We start from the raw sequence: 12,129 nt of genomic DNA on the forward strand, positions 1-12,129 counted from the left end.
GGGTTGCAACTACAGAATAGACTTCAACCGCACACTTAAAGATACCGACTGAATACTTAATTTCAGTTTATCTTATCTGAGATGTTTGACGATCATGGCATGTCCTCTTGGGAATAAGATAAACAATATAGCATAGCTGCCCACCTTGAACTTTGTCTTCATGAGGTGTTAAATCATGTTACTCGTAAGTATTTTTTTTCATAGAAGTGTCTTTCTGTATCCTCTACATTTATAATATAAATTTTATTTACAATAAATGAGAAAAAAAATGTTCAATGCAGCTGAACGATGTTGAACCTCTAAATGAAAGACTTAAAGGTAGGCCGTTATGGGAGGAGGGTCGTATACTTTTGATGATGAAAGCAGAAACCCCACAACAAATAATGAAATTGAATACGACAAAAATATACAATTGTGCAGCTAGGAGGCGCTATCAGGGATGTTAGCGGAGTTATGCTTTAAAGACAGGAACGATTACAAAACAAGCTGGCAGATTATGAGTGCATTACCAATATGAAGCAAACAAAGAGAACTTTAAAAAAAAACACTCAAATTTGCCTAATTACAGCAAACTAAGACAAGCTAAACCACATTTCTAATAAACTTTCCATCATTTTGGGACTCTAGGCAGATAGAAAACCTTGACTTGCACATTCTGGAGTCTTTTAGTTTGTATAGGATTGTTACCGCCCCTACTCACACTGGGGTCACACCCTCGATCACGTGCTGCCTTATGGTATTTCAGCAGACAGTGTGTTATAAAATGATGTCATTTTGTCAGATCACATATGTATGCTGTTCACATCTAAAGTCAATAATAATAATACATCCGACCTCTAACCAAACCTTTTATGCTCTCACATTTTTAACTCTTCCACTCCTTCCAAATTCACTCAGGTGTTTATGTTTTCGTCAATGTGTGGACACACTTTCAAAAAGTAAAAGCAATATTTGTCATCAGATACTGGAACAAATTTCACCATTTAAGGAGAGAAAACAAATCCTACAGTTTCCATGCCTTGGATGACGGCTCTGAAAAGTGCCATTGAGCAGTGAGGAGATAGAATGTCTCCCACCGAACAGTGCATCTTGACATTTTAAGGTAATAAATGAAACGTTTTGATGCAGAGGTTAAAAGTGCAAGAGCTCAGTATTTCTCTGAACTGAATGAAATGATCAGACAGAATTCAAGGGTACAGTTGAATGTTATTAATCATGCCACAGTGGCTCCCCAAAGTGACAACATGGATCCCTCCCCTGAGAAGAGTGAGGAATTCTTAAACTTAATTGTTAACAAATTAAATGGTATCAGAAGCAATATTCGCCCTCCTTCACAAAAGTTATCCTTCCCTTTCAAAATAGCTGGCAGTTAGGGCTTCTTTGTCTTAATCTCTATGGGAACTCTCACTGCAGTAAAAAATCCTTTTTCTGTGAGCTAGAGCAGCACAAAGTACTGCGAAAGCCAGCTGCACAACAGTGCAGGGAGCAGTAAATAGCAGGGCCAAAGCTGGCAGCACTATGATGCAGGAAACAGCACAAAGTGCAGCCAAAGCTAGCAGTGCCAAGGCGCAGAGAGCAGCAAATAGTGGGGCCAATGTTGGCAGCACCATGGTGCGGAGAGGAACACAAAGTACAGTGACAGCCATCAGCACAACGGTGCAGAGAGTTGTATATAGTGGGGCAAAAGGAGGCAGCACTATGATGCAGAGAACTGCACAAAGTGCACCACGGCACAGAGCCAAATGAAATCAAAGCACGTGGTCAGAGATGACAACACGATACAGGCAGGAGAACAACTGAGCACAAGCCAGGAAAGGGAACAGCTAAACACAGGGAAAGAAACCAGCACAATATAGAATGCAGGGGAAACACAGTACATGGGCAAAGCCTGCAGCCCAACGGTGGAGAAACCAGCACTGAGTACAAAGCGCCACAGTGCAGAAAGCTTTCTATTCAATTCCCCTCTGACTAGTGAGACTGCATACCCCTCTACCCCGGTACTCCTGCACCCTTGACCAATATGAGCTCAGTTTAGGATTGATAAGTGGATCTATTTAATGAATCACATCATTGCATTTTCAACCACCTGATTCTTTTACAGGGAAGGCATGCGGGCGCCTATTTTCGTTTCAGTGGACACATGAGTGTTGACATGAAGGGAAGCACAACGTAATTAAGCTTTTCACTTATTTGCATTACTTCGTAAATCTAAAGCCCAAAGTGGTCAGCTGCATAAAAATTCAGTCGACCTTTATTTATTTATAGAGCGCCAAATCACAACAAAAGCCATCTCAAGCCACTTTACACAAAGAGCAGGTCTAGAACCTTACTCTTTCACTCAGATGAGAGAGACCCAACATTTCCACATGAGCAAGCACTCGGCAACATCATTTATTAAACAGAAATCATGACATCCCAGAGTCCAGACTAGGAGGCAGAGTTGCAGGCTTACATGCTTCTCTGTGCTTCCTTTAGAGCAGCCAACCACTCTTTTAAGCATAGAAACAATGTCTGTCCCCTGACTACCTAAGAATAATTTATTAAATTTAGAGAGAAGAGGAGTGACTCCTAGAAATCTTAAAAAAGTCAATACCACCCCAGCAATAGGACAACAAAATAGGAAAATTACATGTGGGCTCCGAAACATTAGATCCCTGTCCTCTTAATTTGTGTGAATCAATGATATAATATCAGATTAGCACATTGATTAATTCTGTCTCACAGAAACATGGCTGGGTCAGGAAGATTATGTTAGTTTAGATGAAGCCACTCCTCCCAGTCATACTATAGTCATACTCCTCCAGACACTGGCCGAGGAGTGAGTCGCAGCTATTGCAGTCGCATTTGTTAAAAACAGTCAGGGAAAAGACACAGGTCTTTTGGCTGGTATTCTCAACCTTGTGTTCTGTCCTCCTGAGGTCAGGTGGTATCGCCACATCTATCACCACTTCCCTCTTCTGTTCTTTGTCTGCCACTTCAATGTCCAGGTGGTTCGCCAGTCGCTGTTTGTCAGTCTGGAAGCTGGAGTCCCACAGCACCTTAGCCCTGTTGTACTCAACCCCTTTTGGTGGTATGTCCCATTGAGTTTTGGGTACTTCTACTCCATACTGAGAACAAATGTTTCTGTGCACTATCCCCAACACTTGGTTGTGCCTCTCCATGTATGCTTTTGCGGCTAGCATCTTACACCAAGCTACTGTGTGTTGGACTGTCTCAGGAGCATCCTTACATAGCCTGCAGCTGTCTGATAGTGTGGTAGAGCTTGACCTCTATGGCTCTTGTGCTTAGACAGACAGACAGACAGACAGACAGACTACCTTAGACAGACGTTCCGCCTGGGAAATTGTACTCTGCTCAACAAACATTCACAGCACTGTTACCATAGAATAGATTAAAAATAGCAAAGAAGAGGAAACAAAGACTATATATACATATATATATATATATATATATATATATATATATGTATGTATATGTATGTATATGCATATTTACATGTGCATCGTGAAAGGAATAATCAAAATATTAATTGTTCTTAATTGTTGTTATTATAACAATAATAATAATTATAACAATAGTAATGATGATGATATAATATAATGATGATGATTATATAATATAATCAAAAATATAACAATAGTTATAATAATAATAATAATAATAATAATAATAGTAGCAGCAGTAGTAACAAGAATAATAATAATAATAAAAATAATAATATACAGTCTCTTTTACTGCACATGAGTGTCCGGTTGTTATCAGGGCAAGCTAATGGTGCTCAGCCCTCTCCTACAGTCCTTCTGTTGGCTCTCCCCCCCTCCAGTGAGGAGTTTAACAGTTTGATGGCTCGGGGGATGAAGGAGTTCTTCAGTCTGTTGGTCCTGCACTTGGGGAGGAGCAGCCTCTGGCTGAACAGGCTTCTCTGGCTGGTGGTGACAGTGTGCAGAGGGTGGCTGACATTGTCCAGGATGTCCAGCAGTTTAGGGCCTGCTGTTGAAATACATACATATACATACACATACACACACACACACACACACACACACACACACACACACACATATGTATATATATATATTATATATACAGTATATATGTACACATATGTGTATGTATATATATATGTGTGTTTGTATATATGTGTGTGTTTGTATATATACACATACATATACATACACACATATACATAAATACATACATACTGTGCGTATATATGTATATGCTTGCTTTTTAATGATGTTTGATAAAAAAAAAAAACAGAGAAAGAAGATGGTGATGAAACTCAAGCTAAGACATGGGCTGTGGGGTCACACATCAGTGATTGCTGCACATCCAGCAAATACCACGTTGCCTCCTCCTCCTCCTCCTCCTCCTCATTCAAGGACAGTGAGGGAGAAACCCCAGTGTGAAGTCAAGGACAGTGTGATAATGTCACCATGACAGCAGATAGTTTTTGGCCACTGTGTCATGCATGTTTCACACATAACGACTTAATATGTAAGGCATCAGTAATAACATAATCAAAGCTCTTATGGCCTCCAACAGCAGCTCACCTCACACTGGAGGTTAACCTTAATGTAGGACCTCCTAACCCTAACCTCATCAACATCAATAAAAGTGTGAATTCGCTTTTGGTGTGCACACACAGTAACTTTGTTTCATGAGTGTCTGGAATTTCATCAACACCTCAGACAAAGAAAGTGTTGAGATCACTTCAGAGGTCTGCAGAAAAACAGCATCTACCTGCCAGAACATCATTACCACAGCAACCAAAGGGCATTAGCTCAGAGTGTCTAATGGTCTAAGCCACTGCTCATCCAACTCCAGAGTTGTTCAGCACAATACAGCCCTTGCGCTGCTACAGCGCACACGGAGAGAGGAGAAACAGACAACCCAGAAAACATCAGGGCTGAATTACCTGCCACACTTGTCTGGGATAATAATGACTTTCATCCATGCCTCCAAAACCATTGTGAAACTCGCCAATGACTCCGCTGTAGTGGGTCTCATATCAGACAGTGATGAGACTCATTATAGAGAGGAGATCCATCGCCTGTTCCAAGAGAAAGCACACACTCCACTATTCATACATGGCCAGGAGGTGGAGCGCTTGGACAACATCAAGTCCCTGGGAATCCTCATCACAGCAGACCTCACCTGAGCTCTGAACACCTCCCACTTAGTGAAAAAGGTTCCGCAAAGGCTCTTCTTCCTGAGGAATCTCAAGCAGGCTGGACTCCCCTCTAAGCTTCTGATGAATTTTTACACAACTACCATTGAGAGCATTTTCTGTCTCTGTGTGATGGTGTGGTACGCCAGCTGCACAGCACAGGAAAGGAAGGACTTGATCCTGGTGGTAACAGCCCAGTGGCTGTATGGAGATGCTCCTGAGGCGGTGGTTGCTGTCATTCAATCTAGCAGCCAAAGAGCCTACTATATTTTACACAACCTAGAGTTCAAAATGCCGCAGCTACAACACTAACTTTTGGGACACGTCAAAACAAAACAAAAATGTTTATAAACATATATGATACTGCAAAGAGACCCGAGAGGAGCAACATACCTGTAAAATAATGAATATACACTGTACCACATAGAGCTACTGCACAGTGATGCAGTACAGTAATCAGTGACTTCACAATCAAAGCTAAAAATAATGTGTCTAACAGTGGATAACTGTTACACATTTGTATTACATTTTTATATCATATAATATTTTAATAACAAAATGCACATTTGAATATTTGTTTGTCCCTTAATGTAGACATTTTACAGAAGTATATCCCCATTCCAAATCAGTTATGAGTTTTTATGTATTTTGTTCCATTTCTCTCAGAAGTTGACTTAGGTTGTGCTTATTTTAACCCAAATACATTTGATCACAGGCTGGATCATGGATGGATGGTTTGTCACTTATCCATCCATCCATTCATTTTCTACCGCTTATCTTATTAAGGGTTGCGGGGGGGCTGGAGCCAATCCCAGCTGCCTTCGGGCGAGAGGCGGGGTTCACCCTGGACGGGTCACCAGGTAAAATACTAACACACAGACAGACAACCATTCACGCTCACAGCCACACCTACTGTCAATTTAGAGTATCAATCAGCCTCGTCCCCTCTTGATGTCTTTGGACTGTGGGAGGAAGCTGGAGTACCAGAGAGAACCTACGCAGGCACAGGGAGAACCCGGATTCTAAATTTTAATTTGGTAATCTATTTGTTTTCAGCCACCCACTTTGTCATTGTTCCAGTGTATTTTCATAACTCCTACTTCTACTGTACATGGTTGGGAGATGGCAAGGTATGTGCATATGGTGATGGGAGGGGAGTATTTAGACGCGGTGGGAAAGCAGGGATGGGTTTTTGGATGAGGACGGTCGTGATCTTATGAAGCCATTTTGTTTTGGATGGTGGTATATTTTCTTTCGTGTTTTGACATCTTTGCGAATGCAGAGCACTTGCTTGTTGTTACTGTTTATGTAAAAATCAATAAAATCTACATGTAAAAAATGGCAACTCACAACTATATTTACAAGAGCGAGTCACCTGATTGCATATTAAATCCTTTTGGTCGAGGTCACCCATGGAAATGCTGACTTCCTTTGGTACCACAGAAATACCTGATGCCTGTGGCAACATGGAATATGAATAAATATCATCACATAAAAATATAGCAAGTGCTCTACTGGGATGCTCAAAGACTTCTGTACATCTAAATATCACAGCGCTACACCACAGTATTGTATTTCCACCTAGTTTTTTCAAAAGCGCCACTGATTCATGAATTAGTCATCACATCAATTTCTCTGCTCCTCCTGATCAAAAAGTAAATGGTCTAGTAAATAGAGCCGTTTTTATACAGTGGGTTTCTCCCTTGGCAGGACTCAAAGCACTTTACGGTGTCATCTTACTGACCTATTGACACACTCACACACCGATGAGGAGGGCTGCTATGCAAGGTGCCAACACATTATGACCTGTCACAAAATGTGCAGCTTCTCCTTGCATACTTGAACTTTAGCTGCATCAACAAGTAACAGTAGATATTTTATACACAGTGCTTTACAAAACAGATCTGCCAGACGCTTCTGACTAAACTTCAAGCACACACACTGGGAAGTTTCATCACTCTTGTCATCTAAATTTCATGGTGATGAATTAAATTAGAGGTAAAAGAAAATATCCCAGCAAAACTGAGGATGATAGACATTAAGAAAATGGTTATCCAGAACCTGAAAAGATGAAGAAAGATGCATCCAATCTGTGAATAATACAGCGAGAATAGCATTTATGATTCCAGAATTGGGAGTCATGAAAAGAGTTAAGGTGAGTGATCGCTTGGCTGCACACGGAGGAATGTTTAGAAATTCTTCATCTGGATGGAAGAAGTTAGGCCAGGTAAGATGCTGATAGGGTCTGAGTCCAGCAGTGCAATGGAAAATATTCCCTCATCCTCAGGGGTGAAAGTGGCTTAAAATTCTTGCCGGAACTGTACGCACGGGTTAAAAAATAGTTTTATGGTTTTTAATTGGTTTTGGGTGATTTTTATTACAGTTTTCAGGTGTCTATTCCCCACACAACTGCAGCCCCCATAGCCCCACAGTCACACCTACAGTCAATTTAGAGTATCAATCAGCCTCGTCCCCTCTTGATGTCTTTGGACTGTGGGAGGAAGCTGGAGTACCAGAGAGAACCCACACAGGAACAGGGAGAATACCTTCCTCCCATGCGTTCAGAGTGAAACCGCCTTCAGACGTCGTTTTCTTTATTTAATATGGGATTTTGACAGCTCCCTTATATCCTTATATATATATATATATATATATATATATATATATATATGTGTGTGTGTGTGTGTGCGTGTATGTATGGATGTGTTGATTCAGAGTCAGTAGGTCACATGACATGGTAGTTACTTAGAAAATCAATTTATTTAGCATTCAAATTTCCTTTAAAATAAAGGGATAATGAAATTGTGAAAGAAGAGGTTTGTCGTCGACTTATTTAGTGATGTTATCTAGAATTGAATTGCAGTCTCAAGGTCTCATGACATAAAACCTATTCAAATCTGTGAATATCGCATTAATATATAGAAGAGGAAATTAAAATCCAATACACAGAGTTGTTTCCGTGGTCCAGTCTTCTCATATCTACATGACTTAAAACAATAAAGTGAGATGTGATGGTTTTGTGAATCATGGCGAAACATCAGCATGTAGCAGCCCCCTCATAAAGCTTTGCAATTTTACATTGCTGGGGTCGCTTGTATGCAGTGACAAAAGTGAAGGAGAATCGGATGAAGCCCCTGGGAAAGATTGTTAAAGTGTAAAGTAAGTAAAGTAACTGCCAGACCACCTGGAGGAGCAACGTTTCATGAGTTTTTTATTATGTTGAAGCCCCCAAAAATCTGATTTGTTCTGAAGAAAAAATGCATACGTTCCTGGATTTCAGCAGGGCCCCCACACTGCCCAGTGTTCGGGTCCTAACTAGGAAGTATTTTAACTTCCCTATCAGGCACTGAGCTGAAACTACTTTCTTGACTGGGTGGTGATTTGGTACCAGAAAAATCCCAAACAAAGCATTTGTTGATGACTACAAATAAAATGTACGAAGCAATCCAAGCTTCAGAAGGTATTTGCAGCATCAAATGATATAAGATGCGCATATTTCTTAAGTTACATGAAAAATACATGAATGCTTATTAAAAATCTTACTACTGCATGGAGGAAATAATGTCATATTTGGAAGCATGGACACCGCAGGGAGTTGAACCCCATTCCAGTCGTATGGAAGTACCTCTACCAGTGTCTTTTGCTTTTTTTATGACATTTGGGGAAAGAAAACCTTCATTAGCAACAGCATTTGATGTTAATATGCAAATGTCTGTTCTGGTGTAGGAGGAACTCACAAGTGTGTTAAAGCTACATAGAATGGTGTGTGTTTTGTTGTTGAATGTCATTAAAATGGATGTAAATATGCTGTTGCAATGAAGGAAAAAAGAACCCCTGGAGTGCTAAAGGAGAAGATTTTGGAGGACTAAGTTCATGTAGGTTTAATGTGTTTAAAACATTTCTGGTTTAATATAAAAAGATGAAATAGAAGTCAAAGGTTCTATTCATCACCATCTGCTACTGATTGTGCTTAGCTAACTAGCAGTGAGCTGGTCTCTAATGCAGGACACAAATGTGTCTGTCTTCTTGTCCTGCTCTTTTGATGAAGGGCCATAAAGTGTATTTTCTAAAATGTTGCCATGTCATATGTACTGTAGGTGCGTATTTAGCTTGTTGCCATAGTAACATGCTAAACATTACTTACCTGAAGAGACCTGCTCCACCAAGGCTACACCCAGATATAAAGGCTGGTCTACCTTGGTCTCTTTGCATCGGTCTCATGAGTAACAGGGTCAAGGATCGGCAGAAGGACCCTGACGTTGCCTGACCACACCCCCGCGCAAGATCTTGCTGCCACCCGAGGAGAAGAGAGGGATGAGGAGGTGGGGGGGCTCTCACGCTTGACTAGGGAGGAGAAAGACAATCCAGGGTTGAGTTTATTCCCTCATCATCCAGCATCCTCATCTCATTAAAAACATCATTCAAAACAACCAACACTCAGTCCATCTATCAAATCCACACTTTAGTTAGGAGTTCCTATCTGGAGGTCCTCTGTCCCGACTTCCTCTGTCCCCGTCATCAGCCACACCAACACCAGTGACCTCTGGGTCTCTGAGGTCGTGGACTCTCCGTGTCCCGTCCCAGTCTGCCTCCTCCTGTGCTCCTCTCTCCACCCAGAGGTGGGCTGTACCCATCACCTCTGGGTCTGTGAGGGACTGGATCCTGCTGGGTTGATGTCTACAGCTGCCGGTGAGCAGCTGAGACCAGCAGCTTCATCAGGATCTTCATCCCATCGCTGTCACTCAGGTGAACCTTCACAAACAACACATTCAAAGTTAATGGACTAAATCAACACTTGACTTTGAATACATGAACTTTTACTGTCAACTATAAAGAGATGCATGTCACATTTCCTGCTGCCATCACCACATCGGGTTTACTTACGCCATCTCTGCACCACAGCTCACGGCGTTGCAGGGGGAAGTGCTCAGCAACAGGCACGTACTTCACACCTTAAATAAACATCACAATCACTAATCATTAAAATGCCTGCACAGATCGTAGAGACACTTTTGGTTCTGCAAAAGCTGATAATGTGTTTTTGATAGATGCTTCAAAAAACAATGTAACTATGGAAATGTAACTTTCACAAACTGTAACCAGCAAAAGGCAGTAAATTATCAACTACCAGTAAATTTGATTTTCTAGATACGTGCAGGTGTTTTTGGATAAACACATCAACTGTCACATGCAACTATTAACAAAGACTTCCTTTTGATACAGAAAAGTAACATGATTCATTTCCACTAATCAGACACAAGGAACCCAAATCCCTCAACCAAGAAAAATCACAAATAAAAAAGTAGCCCAATTTACAAACGTACTCACCCATTCGTGCAGCCACGTGCTGAAACTCCCGGCGCAGAGCTTCCTGGTGAGCCACGTCAATGTTGAGACGTGGAGGGAAGTCAAGAACAAAGACCTAAAAAACAACAACAGATGAAATCAAACTGCTCATCATACACATTTAAATATTCTCTATGCATGTCTAAAAGTGTGTACAACCAACCACATTTAACCCTATGATAAATTACTAGAAACAAACAAACATAAAAAGCATCTACGTACATTCCTCCAGCGCCTGCAGACGGAGGTCAGGAGCAAGCCGAAGTCTGCTCCTGCCTGGCTGATGGTCCTGCTCCTCGTCAAATTGTTGCTAGGAGCCAGGAGGCAGACGACCTCGGGTGAACGGGGCACCACAGCGTGGAGGACCTCAGTCCTCAGCTCAGCGGCGCTGGCCCCTGGTGTTGACATCACACCGAAGGCCAGTCTTCCCTCAGGCATCCTAACGAAACCATCCACGACTCCTCGCAGGTGGGAGTCTCCAACGATCAGTCCAAACTGAAACAAAACAACCAGTTGCTTGGAAAAATAAATACAAAATCATGTTGACTTGGACTAATTTCATTTCAATTCCACATCACTTCTACCTTCTGGTGTGGAGACTCCACTGGAAGGATCAGCTTGTGGCTTTTTCCAGTCAGCTCTGAAACTGGCCATTTCTGGACAGCGTGCCGGTAGCCAGTACCGTAGCCTATCAGGAACCAGTGGAAACACACAAATTTAACTAGTAGACATTCTTGGTAAACCAGGCCTTCTACAAACAGGGAGTATAACAGGCACCTTAAATAAAAGCAATGTTACATGGAGTCGCTGGTACATACGTGCATCATGGTGGAAGCGAGGCTCCTGTGGCTCCCAGGTCACAGTTGACCAGGTTGTAGCCCGAGAGCGATGGCCACGGCCACGAGGCATCTAGAAGAAGAAGCCCAGACATGAAATAACTCAAGCAATCATAAAAAACTTGTTGATGCGTTTACATACTTGGTCCAAACCAAGGAGCCACAAGAAGCTACGTGACAATCACCTCAATCAAATCAATATTTATTAACATATCTGTGGATATTCTCAGTCATCCAGGTCATGGTAAGTCTCAAAAAAGCATAAAATATGGCAACTGGACTAACCTTGTGTGAGTAGAAGACGTTTCGCCTGTCATCCAAGAGGCTTCTTCAGTTCTGTTGCCTCAGTGTTACCTCTCAGCCTCTTGGATGACAGGCGAAACGTCTTCTACTCACACGAGGTTTGTCCAGTTGCCATATTTTATGCTTTTTTGAGAAATATTCATTTTCCTGCATTTTAATATCATTCCTTCTGAAATTCTTCATGATCACGCTTGTAGCGCTGCTTCATTCACAAATTACTACATGCCATCAACAAGTCACACTACTGCATGTCTGTGCAAAAAATATCCGCGATTACAGATGGTTGTTTTAGAGAAATCTGCAGAGAGTTTCACCAGGAGCCACACATCAGCAAATCAACGGCAAAAGAGGCTCGTCATCGAAAAGGCAACGCAACGTAGGCCTGGTAATCTACTGAGACCAAGTAGGATTCTATAGCATTTAGAAGGGTTTAAAAACAACATCCTGCTGGCACAACATGCTTGTACATTTTGG

The sequence above is a fragment of the Aulostomus chinensis genome, chromosome 15 (genome assembly GCF_037954235.1).
Source record: "Aulostomus chinensis isolate RoL2024-O1b breed Wild chromosome 15, RoL_Achi_v1.0, whole genome shotgun sequence".
NCBI lineage: Eukaryota > Metazoa > Chordata > Actinopteri > Syngnathiformes > Aulostomidae > Aulostomus > Aulostomus chinensis.